Source organism: Danio rerio, chromosome 10, assembly GCF_052040795.2.
Source record: "Danio rerio strain M-AB ecotype USA chromosome 10, GRCz13ab, whole genome shotgun sequence".
Taxonomy (NCBI): domain Eukaryota; kingdom Metazoa; phylum Chordata; class Actinopteri; order Cypriniformes; family Danionidae; genus Danio; species Danio rerio.
The window spans coordinates 6,363,985-6,385,741 of NC_141030.1; the positions used below are offsets into that span (position 1 = coordinate 6,363,985).

The window sequence follows — 21,757 nt, forward strand, 5'->3', positions numbered from 1 at the left end:
CCATTACAGTAAGGCAAAAATAGTAATTGTTAAACAGAATCACAAAAATGATGCGGTATTGATGTGCGCATGCCTGAATCGAGTGTAAACAACACGTCGAACACAAGATGGTGCAGTATTCACAACACTTGTTTCATCTAATCAAAACTGAAAAATAATTAGGACTTCTTTTAATTCTCTTTAAGACTACTATTTTATATATATATATATATATATATATATATATATATATATATATATATATATATATATATATATATATATATATATATATATATATATATATATATATATATATATATATATATTATGCTATTATTATATATAAATAATTTTTTTAAATAATTTTTATTTTATGCATGAAGGAACATTACAAAGATACATTATAAACACAAGGAGACAGAAAGGGATACTTAAATAAAAATTTAGCTAATTAAACAAGTTTAAATTATTTACACTAAGAAAGAGTTTGATATTTAATATAATTGTTAGAGTCTTTTAAAGAGTTCACCTATAAATCAAAGTCTTTTCTGAAAATAAAAAGTAAGGGTGAAAAAAAAAGTAACACACACACACACACACACACACACACACACACAGACACACACACACACACACGCACACACACTAAATATAGTACATAGATATATAGACCATTTCAATGTGGTCATGTCATTGGCCCATGAACATTTCCTGCTGTTATCAAACAATTTCAGAACTTTAACAAGAGGTAATGTAGTCATAACTTCAGGTTAAAACAGCTATCATAACATTATTTATTAATATGTGACTCTATTTATATTCTCGGAAGCTATAGAAATAAAAACTGTAAAACAGGAAGTTGGTTGGCACCTTTGTTATTGTTTACATCCCTTAAAATGGTCTAAATACTGTAAGTCTTATAATCGACCAAAAGATAAAAAAATAAACTTGTTTAAATGTAAATTACATATGTTACATTAAGACTTTAGACATCAAACATTCATAAATTAAAAAGAAATGTCTAAAATTATATTTAACTAACTTAGAGAAGTGCCTTTTTTTAATTGAATGCTTGAATAACATTTACAACAAATGTCATCAATCAATCAAACAACAACAATCCAGTGGTTTTTAGTCATTTATTCCAAAAAAAGTGCCAAGTCCTTCATTAAAGTCCTTGTTCAAATTGCTTTTAAGTTTGTAGATCTCTCAATGGACTCAAAATACATTTTCATTTCCATTTTAAATTTAGAAAAAAAAAACTTTACACTTACAAAACTTGCTTTTGTGATTATGAAATTTGGCCAACAAAACAATAAGGTTTATGAAATAAGTATATTATATTCCTTTTCACATTCATAGAGACCAAAGACAACATTTTTTTTCCATTCAACGGTGAGGTTAACTTTTTTTTTATTAACTCACTGCCACAAGAACAAGAGGTATTACATTTCACATAGTTTCTAAAAGGGAAAATATATTTAAAAAAATAAAAATAAAGTAAAATTATTGCACAGTAATTAATCGGAAACAGGAAATATTGACTCCTTAATGTGACATCAAATTTTATGTATTTATTTTATTTGTTGTTTTTTTGCTTTTATTGTAAACTTGCTTATTTATTATTTTTAAAATTTTTTATTGTTATTTTTTAATGTATTATTATTATTATTATTATTATTATTATTATTATTATTATTATTATTATTTTTCTTTTTTCTTTCAGGGGACATGTTTGTTTATAACTCATACATTTTATTTATTTTATTTTTTGAGGGGATGGTGGGAAAATAAGAAAACTAAAACAATCTGTATTTTTGTATGTTGAATTGTATACTATGATGTATTGTCTTGTTAAACACCAATAAGAAATAAAATAAAGTAAAAATGAAGTAAAATTACATTCACATGAAATTCAATGTTTTCAGAGCAGTTCATGTTTTCAGTGTTTTTGTTTGTTTGTTTGTTTGTTTTTTGTTTGTTTGTTTGTTTGTTTGTTTTTTGATTGTTCTAAAAGATCTACATATCCTTTGAAGTCATTCACAAAATGGGTAAAGTTTTGTTTACATCGAGCCCACTTTTCCATATGTACATGGTTTTAAACCAAAGATAACATACATTCTGAAATGAAGTGCCAGTAGATCTGCGTCTGTTGTTGTGAGCGTGCATGCGTGCGCGCTCTCGTAGGGTGGAGTTTAACACACCGCCTCAAAGCAACGGTGCAGAAATCACTTCTGACATTACATACCAGCATTTACTCAACAGGAACTTTCTGCTGGGGGACAAGGATTGTTAAAATACTGGATATTGTCCTAAGGTGGACAGCTAGTGATCGAAGAAACCTGAGAGGTAAGACCTGAAACTAAATCGCGTTTACAACTTAACACACTTGAGCTAAAGCTACTAAACTTTTTCAAGGGTGGGAAGTTTCCTTCCGATGCGAAGATCCTGCTATGATCTTCATTAAAGTTATGCCGAACAATACGACAATGAATCCCTTTGTGTTGAATTGAGATGTAAAGAAACGTTTTATTTTGACGGTTATTCCAAAAGACGTTATGAATAAGGTTTAGAGGCGACAGCAGCACATTAAAAGTTGACTTTTCCCCCCTCCGAGAGTCTCAGACAAACTTGCTGAAAATTTAACGGAAGAACTAGAACTTGTTTTATAAACTTTTACCTTTAAAAGCGGCCATTTTTGAGAACAGTTCAGTAATTTGCTTACTTTAAAGTGATTTGTTGTGATGGCCTACGGCTTTAAACTCTGAAGTGTAGCAGGCACACGTCACGGAAGGAATGAAGCCCCTTTGATACTGTAACTGTAAGAAGTTGAGAGAAAAACGCGGCCTACACTGCAAACGCTCATAACCGAGCGTTATTGTTTACTCAGCAGTCGAGATGGAGTGTTATCACTTCATGTTTTTACCCTGTGTATCACGCATACACACCTAGAGGCTCCAAATATGTCGAAACAAATGTCAAATTAACGTTATTCCTCATGCTGGAAGATCTGACAGTGTGGCTTGTAGAAGTGATAGCTAAGCAAAGTCAGTTGTGTCTGGGTCGAGTGAGTTGCTTTCTGTCTCTTTTTGGCATTTGTGATGTGTGCTTTGATAGAGGAAGTTTGTGCTGCAGGAATATGCGCCCTCAGGGATGTCATAACTGAGCTCAGATCGGGTGTGGTGGGAGACATGAAACTTGCAGGAAGAAACCGTTTGCATGAGATTGCTGCAGTTGTTAAGTCACTTAACACTGGAATGGAGATCATTGGGAGATGCTGCAGTAGTTCTAGTTGAGTTGGCTTGTGCTCTTGTGCAGCAGTGGGTCGTCTGGTGGTGCTTGAAAGAGCATTCAGTTCAATCATATCTCATGAGACATCAGAGTTCATATTTGAATGAGCATTTGTGAAGGGGATGGGAAATAAATGGGTTAAATGTGTTCTTGGTGATTGTAAACAAAAGCTTTTACAGCACCTGTGCGTCTGTTTAAAACGTTACACATAACATAAAATGATATTTATTTATATCATATCAAATGTAATATCATATTTATATGTTTTTCCTCCTTTCACTGACAAATTTTTCGTTACTGGCATCAGATCTGTTGACAGCTACCAAAAGTTCATTCATTTTGTGGAGGTTTTCCCTTTTAAATAACAGGATGTGTAAAATAATGCCTCTGATCTTGTTTGTTTTTGTTTGTGTGTGTCATGTTTAAAAAACAAAGCAAAAAACATTTCTCGTACACACAGATAAATCTGTATGTTTACATAGGATACAAAACAATCTGTTATCCATGCCAATAGAGTGTATGCCGAAGTATGCTAAGTAACCTAAGTTAAGTGCTCCTGGTGAACTGTATGCCATTGCAAAATCGCCACCTTTAAGGTCTGTTTTCTTTAAAAATCAGCAATCTCCACTGGCTGAGTGATATCCGATATAAAGTGGGTCTCAGATTGTACAAGAAGCACTGTATTACATTACATTTCCCCCACCATGTCATTAAAATATGAACCATTATATTTCAGTGGAGCTTCTGCGCTAGCCTGCTGATTCAGCTTTTTTGTCTCGTTTTACGCTTGAGCAACTAAATGAATGGCAAAGTCTATTTAAATGATTGTATTTTAATTACATTACAACATCAATGCTGTAAAAGGAACCGTATAAATTGGAAAAACGTCACATAAACCGTTCACCTGAAGTTTGTCAGTATGGGAAGAAACACAAGCTCCGCATATACCCTATATACCCACATACTTAAAATTACATAACGTAACTGCATTTCATTTGGCCTAGAGGTCAATCCTGAGAAAATGATGCTTAAATAAGACAGTTAATTTAATGAATTTTTTTGCCACTGGGTTTAAATATTTGAGTTTTTATTACGGACATTTTTGTCTGTTTTTTCTTTTTTCTTTTTTACCTAGGGTAAAATACATTTATAAAAGGAAATGAAAGTAAAACATAAAAATAACAACAAAAATGCAGCTTTTTGGCAAATTGTATGCTGTTTGCATTAAAGGGCACCTATGATGAAAATCATCTTTTGGAAGCTGTTTGGACAGAACTGTGTGTACACTTTAAAACCCAAAAAGTTAAGGTAACTCAAACAGTTTCACGAAACCAATTGCAACAAACCATTTTAGTTCAAGAACTACTCCAAAAGAATAGAGGGAACTTAATCTATTTGAGTAAACAAAGCAGTTTGAGCCCAGTAAAACCCAATAAGTTAGGGCAACTCAAACCGTTTGAAGAAAACTGATTGCAATAAACCATTTCAGTTAAAAAAAGCAATCTATACTGTGAACTTAATCCATTTAAGTTGAAGTAATGAGGTATTTAATTAACTCATTACCTTCAACACTGAGTTCAAAACTCTTTTCAAATGAGTAGAATTATCTTTCAGTCAATTTTGAGTTAACTACACCCATTTAATTTAATAAAGTTGACTGTTGGATTTTTAAGTGTAGGAATAGTGTGTCCACTATAGTCATATTGAGGTGATAGAAGCACAGTAAGTCTCTTTTTTTATTATTTTTTATTTCTGATGTTAAAATAGGATCCAAATCCCTCCCATTTTGAGGCCCACCGCTACATGACATAGAAGTGCAGTTTCCCCGCCCACAGAATTAATTGACAGATGCGTATTAACATATCTCCAAAGTAACATGTATAATCATATCCACAAGACAGGACGTGCACAAAGCAACTGGGATTAAAAGATCTGTTTAGCTCTCTGTGATCATCTGCACCTCAATAATGAGTTTTACAAGTTTAAAACATTTTTCAAAATGGCACATGTTTGTAATAAATACAGTAAAATTGTTATATAATTCATCACCACAGCCGCATGTCAGTACAATTATAAAAGAAGATGCTTCAATACCGCTTCGTGGGCATTAAATCAGGTTTATTTTGTACATTAATATAATGGATGTACATACAGCAATGAATATTAACCTGTCATATTGTTGTGCAAAAACAGTGCAAAGCTAAACGTGTGTGCGTGTGAACTTATAATGACATTGTGTGTGGCTCGTCGTTGCAGAAGGGCTTGAATTAACTCTACAACAAATACGTCAAATAACTGCCGGGAAAGTTCTTACTGTAGTACAGAAGATCTGCTTCATTCTTGTCTGTCACTGTGCTGTTTATTAACATGAGATGCAGCAGGAGAAGGCTACACGCATCAAAGTAATAGTGAGTGATGTCAATGGCTCAGACACGCACATGGGAATGGTGGGCAGGGAGAACAAGCTCATTTGCATTACAGGCACAGGCAACAAATACAGCGACAATGTCAGAACAGCTCACATTTCCAATATTCTGAATGGTATAATAAATAATCTGATGGGTGTTTTTTGAACTGAAACTTTACAGACACAAAAGACTTCTCTTAAATCTTAAAAAAGTAAATTAGGTGCCCTTCAACACAGCCAAATTTAGGTTAATTCGAGATATTTGAAAAGTACAGTTAAAGTCTGAATTTTTAGACCCCTGTTAATTTTTCCCCAATTTCTGTTTAATAGAACACAGTTCTAATCATAATAGTTTTAATAACTCATTTCTAATAACTGTTTTATTTTATCTTTGTCATGATGACAGATAATAATATTTTCCTAGATATTTTTCAAGACACTTCTATACAGCTTAAAGTGACATTTAAAGGCTTAACTAGGTTAATTAGGTTAACTAGGCAGGTTAGGGTAATTAGGCAAGTTATTGTATAACGATGGTTATTCTGTAGACTATCGAAAAAAATGAGCTTAAAAGGGCTAATAATTTTGTCCTTAAAATGGTGTTTAAAAAATTAAAAACTGCTTTTATTCTAGCCAAAATAAAACAAATAGGACTTTCTCCAGAAGAAAAAATATTATCAGACATACTGTGAACATTTCCTTGCTCTGTTAAACATAATTTGGGAAATATTTGAAAAAGAAAAAGAAATTAAAAGGGGGCTAATAATTCTGAATTCAACTGTATGTATTAACCTTAGGGTGTAAGTTGGTCATTTCAAATGGAGGCGTGCTACTTGCATGACACGCACATGGAAGTGACGTGCACATGGGGTGCTAGTGGCGTACACATGATGCACGTGCATTGGTCAGGTACACCTAGTTTAAAAAAAACTTCTAAACTTTTCAGAATCCCACCAGCTTGCAGCGTTTATGATGCAAGCTGAGATTGCATCACTCAGCGATGCAATGTCAGACACAATGCACTCAATGGAGTGAGTGACGTCACTAGTAGGGTTAGGGGTGGAGTTAGGTGAGCTTATTAAAAAGCATTGGATTCAGCTCAGATTGCACTGCACCAGGTCTGCATCCAGACCCCTCTCCTGTATTTCGTTACTAAGCGGCAATAAACAACACTTTAAAATATAAGCAGTTTACTTGTGATTTACTAAACTAGTAGTTTTTTAAATGTAATAAATGGATAATAATGGTGATAACTAAAACCATGATTATTCATCGGACTATAATCGTACAACCAAATTCTATAATCGTTGCATCCCTAATTGTTACGCAGTTTAAAACATAAGCAATGCACTGATTTTGTGCCTCGATATACAACATTTGGATATGCTTGTAAAAAAAGCCACATTGTACAATGCCGGGATGTTATCTTGTTTTAAAATACAACATATTAACCTTTTAATGTATAAAAAAAGTTAACGTGGGTGTCTTTATGAGCACAAATGCAGCATATGGGCTCCTGTATGCTGTTGTGTCATCACTTATATTGCAAGTCACATCTCTCCGGCCCTGGAATGCTTTTCATGCACTGGCCCCCATGACAATTTAATTCAACAGCCCTGGTCTAAAGGAAACCATGTGCATGCACTTGTTACTTCAGCCAGGTCAGAATAACAACACATACGAAAATGAGTGTCGTATAGCAGCACTGAGGAGATTGTAAATAAAAAAAAGATGTAAGGATGTCGCCAGAGTGGCTTTTTGGTTTCTTTTCTTGTGCATCCCAGCCATTAGCTCCCCATCTGAAGGAGTTTTTAACACTGGGGTAATGTAGGCATTCAACTTCACAATTTGTAAAGTTGCAATATGTATTTGAATATTGAAGGTTAGTTCCTTTACTAGAAATCTCAGATTTAATTATCATCATTTGTTTTGTTGACAGAGTTTGAGGTTTACTGTATCATTATTATTGACACTTTAAGCAGGTCGCACACCAGAAGCGCCGTTCGGCGGCGCGCCACGCAGCGCCACGCAGCGCCATGCATTTTAGAATTCTAAAAATAGGTTTTTATCAGCATACACACACCGGCGCAGCAAGTCGGCGGCTGTCGGCGGCGCCCGTCCACGGCTCAGGACGCAGTTCATTTGTCAGCCACGCCACAGAGCGCCATCTGATTAGTTTCATGTTAAATATCATTCGAATGTGCGCGTCTGATGTGTGATACTTTAAACTGTCATGTGCGCGCCGTATTGCGGCGCCGAGCGGCGCTTCTGGTGTGCGACCTGCTTTACAGATGTTGATCTACCTTAAAGCTTAAGTTGATTGTTAAGCGTTTACACTTTACTATTGCAAACTCTTTGAAACACTTTATCAAGTTTAAGAGTCTCTTTAACACTGTTTATTTTATTATGAAGAGATGAAATATTTTGTTTAAATATTTTTGTTTTTGACTATTAAAACTATTTGCCTTAGTAATGTTGGTAAATTAAAATAGTTTAATAAAACAATCCTAATATTCCTAAATTGATTGTTAAAATATATATCAAAATAATTATCAATATCGAAGGAAATGAAACGTATTGTGTTATTTATTTATTTTTTTTGATATCGCCCAACCCTAGTTCAGCCCTACTAGAAACTGCAGTGAAACATATATGTCAAAGTGACATAGAGGCTAAATATTGTTAATATCTCCATCCTGACATCTGTATTTGGAGATTTGGATGCCACTGCTTTGGAGAAGGATGTCCATTATGTTTCCTGGTATTGTCCTCATAAAACACAAGACGTGCCTGTAGTGTGGTTTATTGAAAGTCAGCACACACGCAAACAGTCGTCTCTGGTTCAGTACAGTTCAGTGAATGATGCTGCTGCAAGTCTGTGTGGAGACGGGATCAATGTGGCCAGCAGCATGTTTCTCTGCACCCACCCCACCGTTTAACAAGCATGCCATTGAAGGCACACTGTGTAGAATTGTGGTGGGCTTCAGAGAAATGAAGGGTCCCTTTGTGTTCAGGGGTCTGAGAGGGTGCAGAGAAGGAGCGGATGATGACCTGTTCATCCAGCACAATCTGACCTGACCAATTCCGTCCATGCTTCAAGCACAGCTCCCAAGTTGAATGCTTAATCATTCCAAATGTCGTCACCAATTAGTTGAGTAATTTAGTCCTAATTCTTCTAAAAGTAAAAATCCTGTCATGTCATCATTTACTCACTCCCCCTCATGCTATTACAAACTCGAGACTTCCTGTCGGTCCTTTGCAATAAGCAAACATAGCTGAGCTTCCGTTTACTGTATTTGATAGCCTTTATCTATGTTGAACAATGTTTCTATGTAAATAAAAGCCTGTGCATCATGTAAAATGCTTATCAGGAAAACGATAAAACAATGACGTTTACATGGACATCAGTAATAAAATTATTTTGAATGTCGTTTTACATGTTGTAGCTCATAGTTTCATTAACGTCATTGTGTCACCACGCTATACACATTTCCTCCGCACCTTCATGTAATTTCAGGTGTTCCATTTTTAATTTGTCGACTTAAACTGCATTTTAGCACTTTCACTTTCATTCAGGAACATTTTATGCATGTCCCAGTAACAAACGAGATATTGGATGCGAATATGAACTGCTCCACATGTCTAATTCGTTTTCTGGTAAGTTCGATTATAGAAATAAAATTAGCAAAAATAACTGTTTACATGGCAGACTCTTAATCAGAGTATTGTCTTAATTGTATCAAAATTGCATTAATGGTGTCTATATAAACGTACTACTTGTTCAGTTCATATCCGTTCATTTCAGTTTTATTTTAAGCATTAAAGGTTCAATGGAGGGTTAGAAATCGCTCATCTATGTTCTGTTTGTTTTGTGCATTGTGTAAAAGCCTTTAGTCTCCTACAAAACTGATTTATATGCAAAAGTCTTTTCTTAAAGGGCCACAAAAAAAGTCAGGAAAGTGGGTGTGTCCAGCTCTGTTTAGGTGGGAGTGTCGGGGGAGGGAAAGAGGGAAGGTTTTGCATAAAAATGGGAGTTTTCGTTTGGGTATGCGCTGATTTTCATAGAGGCAAAGCAAACACACAGATGCAGAGGAGGAAGACAGTGACAGTTTACATGAACATCAGTAATCTAATTACTTGCCAAATTAATAATTTGTCGATTTTAAAAGCAGTTCAGCACTTTCACTTTCATTCAGGAACATTTCATGCATGTCCCCTGTGACAAACCAGATAATGGATGCGAGGAACTACTGGAAGAGTGTAGTTTTATTGAAGTTTGATACCACATGCTGTATGGGAGAAAAAAAATCTGCATTTCTCGGTAACTTAGATGCACTCAGTAGGTAACGTAGCGTCAGAAAGTGGTTTGTGTATAGTCTATCCTGTCACAAAATGCAGCAAAAATCCTACATGATGGTAATAGTTTGATTGAGGTGTTTACATGTTTACATTCGGAGAGCAGCATTTACGGCGGATCTTTCAGTCCATAGTATTGTAGTGATATTAACGTACTGTAAAATTAGTAACTACATCATTTTGACTCAGGTATGCGTTTAAACACTGAAAGAGTACTGCTGACGATACAAACTAACTTTGCCATCTGAATAAACAAACAAAGACCACTTAACAAATCTGTAGAGACAGGGCAATCAGCCCTAACTGGAACCATGTCTTTTTTAAAAGGAGACGAGCAGCAAATCGAGATTTCACCATTTCCAGATGCGAAAAGCTTTCGGTTTAAAAAAAAGTTTCTACAAACGTATTTCTGTCGCATGCACTGTTGTCCACAAGTGAGTCCAGCTGCACTCTCATAGCGGGAATTGAAAACAAAACCTTGATTGCAGCCAATATATAAACACAACACTGACGACCCATGTCTCCAAACAATTCTTGTTCTTCCCTTGTTTTGGCAACACAACGTGGCTTCTTTGAAGCTATGATGCATATTATTGAAGTTACACCTCTGTCACAATAGAGCGGCTGATTGGTTTAAACCAAGTCTTTCTCATGAATGAATGAATCTTAAGTGCTATTCCATCGCATGGCTATGAGTCATGGTTAATTTGTGTGCTACAGTTTTAGCAGCATTTGCTTTTGGACACTGCAACCTTTGAACTCCAGTGAAAAAATCGGTTGCGTCACACCTGCCCAAGCAAACGAGTGATGCGTAACATCAAGGCAGCCTGGTTTGTCATCCAATCTTGTCTCCAATTTTCAGTGCTAAATTCACCCTCATGCTCCATCATAACATCACAACTCGCGAGACAACTTTTCACCTCGATGAGAAATCTCATTGCGATTTAGTCTCATAGCCTGAGATCTCATCACATCTCTACTCTTGTATAAAAGTTATCATGCTACTGTTCTCAAGCTACAAAATTACTATGAAGTAGGGTTGTCAAAAGTAGTTTGGCAATCAGTATTGAAGTTTTAAAAACGTCTATTTCCCACTAACAGCATTAAGAGCATACTTAACCAATACTGATTGGACATGGTGTTCACATGCTCAACAGAAATGACTATGATTGGACATGGACACTGGGGCAGTGTAAATCAGTCGATCCATCAGTGGATTGCTCAAATGTCAGCTTATAGACAGTCCAGCTGATTTACGTGGCTGTTGAATGAACCAATGTCCATGTATCTGTGTTTGCACTTGGTGAACAGCGGTGACCTTCACAGCCAATCACAGTCATTTCTGTTGGAAACGTGAACACGACGGGCAGTCAGCTGTGTTTAAGTACATCGCTCAAATGTTAGCGGGAAATGGACGGTTTGAAAATTTCAAAACTGACTGCTGCCAAACCTAATACTTTTGACAACCCTACATCATAGTAATAACAATATATCAGGGTTGCCCAAAATCGGTCTTAAAGGGCCAGTGTCCTGCAGAGTTTAGTTCCAACCCCAAACAGAGACGCCTGCGCTAGCTAATTAAGCTTTTACTAGGCTTTCTGGAAGTACAGGACATGCTCTTATCATTCCCTGAAGGAGATCTTCGCTAGAAACAGTCAGATCAGCACATACAAAAGAAATGGTAGGAGAATGTCTTGTGAATCACTGAATTTTAAATCAGCACTAGTTTATGATTCCCCCATTGGTCCACTGTGCTGGAATATGTATGAATAGGTGACAGGTGCTGGATTTATGTCCCGAGCGCACGCGTGGTGGCCCACACTCACTCCTGTTTTGGAGATCTGGACTGCTGGTTTGTTTCTCTTGCCAGTGTTTGGAAGCAGCCATATTTGGTCAAAGCAACTTGGACTGTTATTCCAGTGGCAAGAGAAATCATTTGGAGGCCAATTCTATTGCCTCAGCATCTAAAACAGTGACATGGCCTATTTAATCTTTAGCAGCGAATTGGCCGGAAACTGTAATGTCTTATAATACCAATTAACCCTATTACGTTGGACAGTGAATAATGGTCATTTAGAAGGCTGGGACTCGCATATATCACCCATTGTACTCTAATAGTAATGTTTTGATGGGTAGATTTGCTTGAAACACCATGACTAGATTGGTAAAGAATAGACCTTGTGACCTATTTTCTTTTGGTCATTTGAAGGATTTTGGCTGCTGGCGGATGGAAAGAGGAGGTTTGTAACTGAAATGGTGACACATTTTAGCAGTTAAATCTAATTTTTAAAACAAAATTTCACCCAGCAAGATTTTATTCAAACTACATTTTATTTTGAATAATCATTGCTATTTTAAACTATTGTTTCACTGAATGACATTTTAGTGGTTGTTTTTGAATGATTGTTAAATGTGATAGTCACTGTTTCTTGCGCAAACAAATATATCAACAACTAGCAAAAAACAAGGAAATATTTGTACATGCAAAAAAAAAAAAAAAAACAAGTGACTTGTACGATCAATTGAAATATTGAGTAGTTTGTGAATGAAGTACAGGAATTTACATTCGTTATGTTCAAGAGAATAACACTTTAAACGGAAAGGAAACTGGTGCAAATAATCAATGCAATAACAAACACTGTCATGTATCTTTAGATATTTGATCACATGTATGTTTAGATATCTTGTGTTTGGGAACTTTTAAAAGGCATAGGAGACATTTAACTGCATGTCATTGTGGCCTTTTTCCGATGAGTGATGCAGGTACAGATGAACAGCCGCATTTACAGTCTATAATGCGCGGTTATCTCAGCTGATTCATTATAGACAGTGGTGGAAAGAGTACTAAAAAATCATACTTGAATAAGTATGATTTTTAGGCAAGTAAAAGTACCATTACTTGCCAAAAAATGTAGTGCGAGTAAAAGTACTTGTTGTAAATATTACTCAAAGTGTAGACCTTTTAAAAGTACTCGAGTAGGCATGGGCCGGTATAAAATTCTGACGGTATGATAACCTTGGATAAAAATGTCATGGTTTTACGGTACCATGGTATATTGAGATTATTGCTCTAAAATGCATTCTTTTAAATGTCTGGTTAAAAAACAAAAACTTTTTCCCCCTCTGAACACAATATATTTTATTTTTCTGAAAGATTTATAATAAACATATCAGGCTGAACAATTCAAACGAATAATTAACTCCTTCTGTCTTCATTAGTATCAAAAACAGATTTATTTACAATCTTTTTTTTCTGGAGATACTGTTATCTTAAAAAAAACCAACAACAAAAAAAAAGTAAATAAAAAAAAATCTTACACATAGCTTAGGAACGGTATTACAGAAAATGTTGGTGGTTATAAAACCCTGACTTTTCCAAACCACGGTATACCTTGAAAACGGTAATTGTCCCATGCCTACTCAAGAGTAATGAGTAGTGAGTATTACGCTGTAAAAAGCTGATGTGCTAACATGTAATGAATTTAGTTATTGCCCAGCAGGCACACAACATCATAAGCCGGTCATATTAGGTTCGATTTAGGTTGTGATGTCAGATGACCAAAATTCAATGTGTAGTCTACATCTACAGACAATGTTATTTTGATGTCCAATAATGTCGTCAAATGACATTGGTATTTGGTTGATTTTAGGTTGTTAAAAAGTGACAAATCGAACGTCGAGCCAACATCTTAAACCAGCATCATATTGACGTCAAATACTGACATTTATTTGTCTGGTATGGCAACCAAAATCCAACGTCTGATAAACGTCATAGTGGTAACGTCCACACAATGTCAAGCTGTTACATCATTATATGTTAATATTTGGTTGATTTTAGGTTGGACGTTGATGTCAGTCTGACGTTGGGTTTTAATGTCAACTTTTTTTTCATTTCCAAACAAAATGCAATGTCCCCACGAGGTTTGAATACAAGGTCAATCTGATGTCATGTTAGTGTCTTGTGCCTGCTAGGTGTTTAAGGGCATTTCAGTCATCATGCAGTAAACATCCGTCATTCATCAGTGACATGCATCTAAACAGTCTCTGGGTCAATGCGTGAAGATTTTGAACATCTTCATGGACACTTTTAATGCTTCCAAACAGTTTGCTGAAATTATAATGTCTTGAGGTAGTTCATTATGATGCGATTTACCTTTTATATACAATTTGATTGGACAGAAATCACAGAACGGATTTTTCTAATCCCCATAGACAAGATCAAACATAGTGGTGACTGCAGGTTGAAGGAAAGTAGTGGAGTAAAAGTACCAATACTGCAGTAAAAATGTACTCAAGGGAAAGTAAAAGTACACATTTTTTAAATTCCAAAAACTACTCAATGACAGTAGTTAGAGTATTTGTAATTTATTACTTTACCCCACTGATAATAGATTTAGTGGAGAAAACTCGCGCTGCAGACACAATCATGTGTGTGGATCTACAAGAATCGCTGTAACAGCCAAAAGAGGAGACGAAACCTGTCCTCACGCAGGCATGTCCACACAAACTCACAGAGAGAAGCAGAGCAGAGATGGAGTTTACAGCTTTCATTTCATCTCCATCTGCTTGTTAAGTCATGACATATCGGTGAGCCGCCACTCATTTGAATTGAGAAAATATTGGTTTATGGCCACTTTTTAGTCCTATCACACATTAAAGTGAATTTTATATAAAATTCTTGGTGTACACATCAGTCTCTGGACTTGCTGCATCACAAATACCACAATTTTAACAATTTATAAAAAATTAATCACTTTCTGTACATCTGATATTAGGCGTGGATATACTGTATACATTGCAAAGTGATATTCGAAAGTATTACATCACTTTGTAAACCTTTATTATTACCATTTGATGACTCTTCTCATACAGTTTGATATAGTGCTTGGACCCAGAAGCTGGTTCCTGTGACCCCCCCCCCCCCACCCCATGGGGCTCGTGGGTTCTGCTGTAACACTTGTCTGCATTTTAAGTAATGTTACTTTGAATTACTCGTGCTCGCCTCCCTCGCTATAGTAATAATCAAAACAATCGCATCTTTTGCTATTTGAAAATCTCACCTTTTCAAATTGCGATTTTTTTTTTATTTTTATTTTTTTATTATTATTATAATTGTTTAATTATTATTATTATTATTATTTAAATCGATTAAAATCATGCAGGCCTGATGTCTTTCATAAATATTCGAGTTATAAGCACGTGTTGTTAATATGAAACTTTCTTTATCTTTTGCGAATTGATTATTCGAGATGTAGAACGCATGGAAAGCGTCCGCATAGAGAGACAACACAATGCTGATGAAAATTGTGTGTATTTACAGGGCTTTGACGGATAAATATGAATTTGTAGCTAAATTGTTAACGGTGCCAAACAGCATTTATTGTTGTTTACATCCCTGTTTATGTTCTTGCTATGACATACCATAAACGCTAGTTACTATACATGTAATAGTCAATTTTTTAGGTTGTGGCTCACAATTCACAGCTTCATCTATTATGATTGGAGCTGCTCCTTTAAGGAGTTGACAAATCCAGCACTTAATTGGAACACCACGGAACTCTCCTTTGTCAAATGCTAGAGCTATATCTTTTTATAATTCTCTGGAACAGAATTAAAACTAAATTGTAAGCACTTCTCTTGTTGTGTCGTGTACATATCGTGTACAATACAGAAAAAAAAGAAACTCTGTGGAAATAGCAGTGTTTGGACGGCATTTGAGCTTTCTCTTGACGTATGTCTCGTAAACCTTGCAACAAATGCGATCACAAACAGACATTCAAATGTACGTTTGCTCATTTCTCCAGGATTGCACCGCTCTGTTGTGTTATAGAAGGAAACCCGTCTCTGAGTGCTCATGGTAATATTATTCAGAGTGTGTGACATGTAACATTTAGCTCTTATAGTGTTCGTCAAGCTGGTCTGTGTTGTAGCAGATGGTTTTTGTGTGCTAGAGAGAGAGACAGCAGCTGCATTTCTTAGATAGCTGCATAGAAGACCAGCACATGACAGAAGAGCGACTGAAGACTTCCTGTTTATATGGGAAAGTGGCCAGAGGAATTTGGTTTCATGTCACTGGGCATATCTTCCCATGATCCATGAGAGGTCACCTCACTTCAGACACATTTGACAGTGTAGATCTTTACAACCTGTAGTTTCCTTTAGTCTAATGCTTGAAAAACAATCAAATCTCTCACTTGATTTGTACAGTACAAGCTCATTGGAAATATATTCTTCTGAATTTTTGTGGAACTGAAAAGTCTTGTCACCTGTACACTTTTGAGGAACAACAAATTATAACTTCTAGTTGATTATTTGGTATCGGAAGTGGCTTATATGAAAGGCAAAGGCCTCTAGATTATGCTTATTTTAGCTAAATAAAATATGATCATGCCTTGATTTCAAATTAAATAATTAAGACAGAAAGGTCTGACTTTTCTTAGACAAAAGTCTTGTCAATTAACAGAAATAATGTCCAGTATAGAATATAAAGTCATGCTGCAGTGGAAACAGAATAAACATTGTGTCTGACTCCCATGAGCTTGAAGGACTGCATCCGTATCTCTGCAATTACTCCAATAACTAATTAATAATGTCATCTGGAATGGCAAAGAAAGCGTTCTTACAGGACTCCCAGAGTTCATTAAGATTCTTTGGATTCATCTTCAATGCCTCCCCCTTCATCTTATCCCAGACCAGCTCAATAATGTTCATCTCTTGTGACTGGGCTGGCCGATCCTGGAGCACCTTGACCTTCTTTGCTTTCAGGAACTTTGATGTGGAGGCTGCAGTCAGATCAGGAAGCAGATCAATGTTGATCTTTATTTCAAGGTGTCAGTACAGAAATGAACAGATTGCTGGATTCACCAATGCCAAACAAACCATGCTAACGGGGGAAATGCAGCAGGTTCCAAAACAAATGTCTAGGTGTGAAAGCACCCTTAACTGTGTCTGTGATTTGTAATCAAATACATTAGCTACAAATATCAATCTTAATATGGACAACTTTTGTGGTGTAGTCAGTTTGTTCGGTAGCTCACTTTGTATAGAGTTCTATTTGTGAAGTGGAGCTTTCCGGTTGGAGTCCATTGAAGCACGGTTCTACAAAAGAGGTAAAAGCTATGTAAGATCAAAGCAAATCTCACTTTTCTTTTTAAGTTTGCTTTTGAAAACACTATTGGTTGTGTTTAAGAAAAAGTAGGGATGCAGCAAAATGAACATTCTTCGCTGAAACTGAAAACCGAAAAAGAGGAAACCAAGGCCGAAAACTGAAACACGAAGGAAAATATGCCATTTATTAGTACCATTAGTACCAGATCTAGCTGTTGAGTGGTTAAGCTTGTCGTCTGCCTGTTATTTGAGAAATATTTTGGAGTGTATTTAAATAGGGCTAGTTCATAAATAAATCCTTTCTTGCAGGATTTCACTTATCTATTAATTTGATTGAGAGGCATCTTGGAGTTTTATCTTAATTGACTTCTTTGTTGTATTTTAAAGCCTTTTGACTGCCTTTAGGTTGTGCTTTTCAAGTAAAAGTTGCACTATTGTCCCTTAACAATATGTATGTGACCATGGATGATGGCCAAATATTTCCTCCCAACAAAACATGGACAGTGCTCAAATGCTTTATCCAAGAGATCATTTTTTTCCGGGGTATTCTATTTTCAGCACTAAAGTTTATTCACAGCTGCATTGCTAAATGCTTTTGCACATCATTTGGTTCAATAGTTCAACAAACTGAGAGGTTTGCAGACCATAGGTGCGTCCCAAATCGCATGCTTATGCACCATTCATAGTGTAAATAGTGTATGTAGTGCGTTCACACTGAAATATTTGTTTTATTGGAAAAATAATAAGTGCACTTAAATACGATAATGATGCACTTTTTCAACGGATAAAAATATGTAACTTCACGCACTCAACGACCGCAGCTTTTCTTACGCAGCGAAAGGGGCGGAGCTTTCAGGCACTGATGTTGGTTGCTGTACTTTATTTATTTTGTATTGTGAAAGCAGAGTTCTACTACAAGGACGATTATATCGCCTCCCGATGGTGACTGTGGTTATACTCATGGCAGGTATTATTTGGTAATTTATTTTGGTAGTTTGGTCAATAGCCCCTTTCACGCATACAGACTTTTCTGGAAAATTACCGGCAATTTTCCGGAAAGGTGTGTATGTGTGAACAGGCCCTTTTTGAAAATACCGGTAAATTAGTTCTGGCTATTTTCCGGAAAGAGAAGATGTAACATTACCAGTAATTTGCCGGAATGCTGCGCTGCGTGAACGCAGAAGGAAGGAACAAGCTGATGGGAGACGTCTGCTTTAGCCAATCAGAACAGTCAGACACATTCACGTCCGCGCAGTTTATGAGAATAAAAGCCTTTGAATATTTTTCCAGACAAATTTAGCTGCTAGAAATTAGTCAGATAACGTTTATATGTTCATCTTGATGCCAACCGTGTAAATAATTATAGATGAGATGCTTATGATAAGCCGTTGTTTGTTTACCTTCAAGCTTTGCGTGTGCCCATGAAACAGCCCGTGAGCGCGAGCACACACATATCATGTACATCTCGACATGCGAAAGTGTTTCTCGATATGTTTTCATCGACGTTGTTCACACTACTGATCCATTCACAGAGTTTGTGATGTAGTCAAATGTTTACAAATACAAGCGCAGCCGTTTAGAGGTCCTTTCTGGTTAATGATGTCAGAATTTACCGGTATTTTGGAATGGATGTGTGAATGCTCTTATCCGGAAAAAATCCTTAATGTACTCCCTCACCTGTGTAAACAACATATTTTTGAATGTACCGGTAAAGTCGTTCCGTAAATTTTCCATATATTTACCGGTATCACTGTGTGAAAAGGGCTATTAATTACTTTGGCAACCGTCAAACATCATCTGTGGAATTTCTGCTTATTAAAAAAACTGTTAGTGTTCCATTTGACACGACTCTACATACATATACTATGCTGTTGAGTGTGTTAGTGCATAAGTGTATAGTGTGCCATTTGGGATGCAGTTATTGACTTCTACTACCATTATAGCGCCACTGAACTGCAAACATTTTCACAAATTTTTTTTTCAGACTATGAAAGACTACGAACTCTTAATAAATGCTAACCTCTGCAGTTAGTCAAAGCAGTGTTTTAATATAGTGCTAGATGTGTCTCACTAAACAAATCATAATTTTAATTAGCACTACAGTGATATTGTAGTATCATTTACATATTTAACGAATGTTAAAATTTTACGTCTTTATATATTTCGGTTTGGCTTTAGGTTGTATATAATAATAATAATTATAATTGCTTGCATTTATGTAGCGCTTTTCTAGACACTCTAATCGCTTTACACATTTTTGAGGGTGATCTTCTCATCCACCACCAGTGTGCAGCATCCACTTGGATGATGTGATGGCACACGCGATAAAGTCTTGATCGGATACGCGGCGGGCTGGAAGTGCGATATGCATGTCAATATAGCAACATTTTTTATGCCGCTGGACACTGAAAAAAATGACAAATATTTGTGTTGAATTTAAATATATATAAAATATAAAAAATATAAAATTCAACTTAATTTGTTTGTTTAAATTCAGCCCAAATAAATAGTTTACAGCCACTTAACGTAAATTTTTTTTTTAGTAAATTTAAGGAATCATCTCTGAATATTTTTATTTCAGTGTATAACAATAATTAATATTTTAACAGTACTTTGACGGTGGGGTTTAGGGTTGAGGTGGGGGGTGGACGTTAATAAAATACAATAAATGGGAAGTTTAATAAATAGTATAAATAATTCTTGTTAACTTTCGGAACTTTTCGGAATGTTAACTTTAGCAACAACCACACCACACAATAGGTGATTGATGGTAAAGAGACAGAGTGATGAAGCCAATAATGATTTGGGAATGGTTAGGTGGCCATGATGATCAATTTTAGCCAGGATGCCGGGGTAAACCCCTTACTCTTTTTCAGAGGACATCCTGGGATTTTTAACAACCACAAAGAGTCGGTTTTAGCAGTTCTACATTATAATATTTGCAATGCAGCACTTTTTGTAGGCACGTTTGACTTTTGTGCTAGCTTAGGTTATTAAAAGAAGTTGTAACTCACTACATAAGCATTTTTTTCAGTTTCACTGGCCTCGTCTTCCTTTTTTCAATGCATATCTGCTTTAAACTAGTAACTGTGTCAAAGATCTAGAGCATGTCGCAAGTGCTCATTTATTGTGATCACTATTTTGTTGTTCTTGACATTTTCTTTAATATAGATTTATAATTACAATAATTTTAATTGTACTTTTTACTGTTTTATCCCAGTACAAAATAATACCGAAACAATACATTCAAACAAACTAACAATATCTCAGAGTATCTGCGGGGTCTTAAAATGTCTTAAATTTCAAAAACCTAATTTTAGGCCTTTTAAAAGTCTTAAATCCACTAAAATATTGTGTTGTAGGTCTTAAATCATTTTAAACGAGTCTTAATTTTTCTATATCCATGTGAAGCTATACCTAATTGGGCCAACACCCATCCAGTCACTAACAATATTTCAATAAAAATTGTAAGCAACATTTATTTGTTATATATGGGTTATTATCTAAATTTCGATAACATTTGTTTGAAATGTTATTTTTAAGGTTTTAACTTTTAAAAGGTCTTAAGCGGGTAGCACGTTCGCCTCGCAGCAAGAAGGTCGCTGGTTCGAGCTTCGGCTGGGTCAGTTGGTGTTTCTGTGTGGAGTTAGCATGTTCTGCCTGTTTTTGCGTGGGTTTTCTCCGGGTGCTCCGGTTTCCCCCACAAGTTCAAAGACATGCGAGATTGAATTGGGCAAGCTAAATTGTCTGTAGTGTATGTGTGTGAATGAGTGTGTGTGGATGTTTTCCAGTGAGGGGTTGCAGATAGAAGGGCATCCGCCGCATAAAACATGTGCTGGATAAGTTGGTGGTTCATTCTGCTGTGGCGACCCCAGATTAAAAAAGATACTAAGCTGAAAAGAAAATGAATGAATGAATATCTGAATGTAGAGCCACAAAGTCATAACTGCACACCATGCTGTGTCTATTCTAGTGTGGCATAAATGTGTCACTGGTTCAGCTGACCATCTCAGAGCTATGTGTCTGTGCTGCTGCTAGAAGAATCTATTAATACCCTGCATTTTTGGACTGCTTCAGATGTTTTGTTGTGTCATTTTTCATATACTGTAAGTCCCTTTAAGGCAGTTTTTTAATCCACAGCTTTTTTGAATGGCTATTTCAGCAGTGCAAGTACAGCTTCTGTCTTTTCAAAGTCCGCCTGACATCAAAATTTACAATGTTAATTAGGCCTGCTTGATATTGTAAAAATCTGATATTGCGATATTTTATTTTTCTGCAATAAATATTGCGATATGAATACAGTTTCAGAAGATGGTGTAAATAGCACCATTTGATGGTTTTCTGGGGAGCCTAACAGTATTCAGGAACAGAAATTGAATAATCACAATGCATAAAATGCTTTTCTTATTTTGTTTTGTCTCATTTCTAGTCCAAATATCAAAAAATAAAGTTTAGAGCAAGTAAAAATATTGTTTAGTTTTCACCGTCAGAAGAAGTAAGTGAAAATTAAGAGATTTGACTTGTTTTAATGACATTATCTGCCATTGAGGTTAGTGAAATGACTGTGTTTTCGCTTTGAAATGTAGACATTTTGGACTAGAAACAAGACAAAAA

The 21,757-nt window shown here is 35.7% G+C and overlaps 1 protein-coding gene and 1 long non-coding RNA gene across 8 annotated transcripts in view; one reads left to right on the forward strand and one right to left on the reverse strand.

Annotated features, from left to right (window-relative positions):
• The first annotated feature begins 2,166 nt into the window (after window positions 1–2,166).
• tln1 (talin 1) overlaps window positions 2,167–21,757 on the forward strand; it is a 1,269,505-nt gene continuing 1,249,914 nt past the window's right edge. For 6 of the 7 annotated variants that reach the window (XR_015500341.1, XR_015500343.1, XR_015500344.1 and 3 more), the window contains exon 1: window positions 2,167–2,331. The gene's annotated coding sequence lies outside the window, so the exon portion shown is untranslated. 7 annotated transcript variants of the gene reach the window in all.
• On the reverse strand, window positions 5,938–13,308 carry LOC147841952 (uncharacterized). Its single transcript, XR_015500792.1, has 3 exons — window positions 11,337–13,308; window positions 7,961–10,956; window positions 5,938–7,652 (listed from the first exon to the last, which is right to left on the reverse strand). It is a non-coding gene; the product is annotated as an uncharacterized LOC147841952 (long non-coding RNA).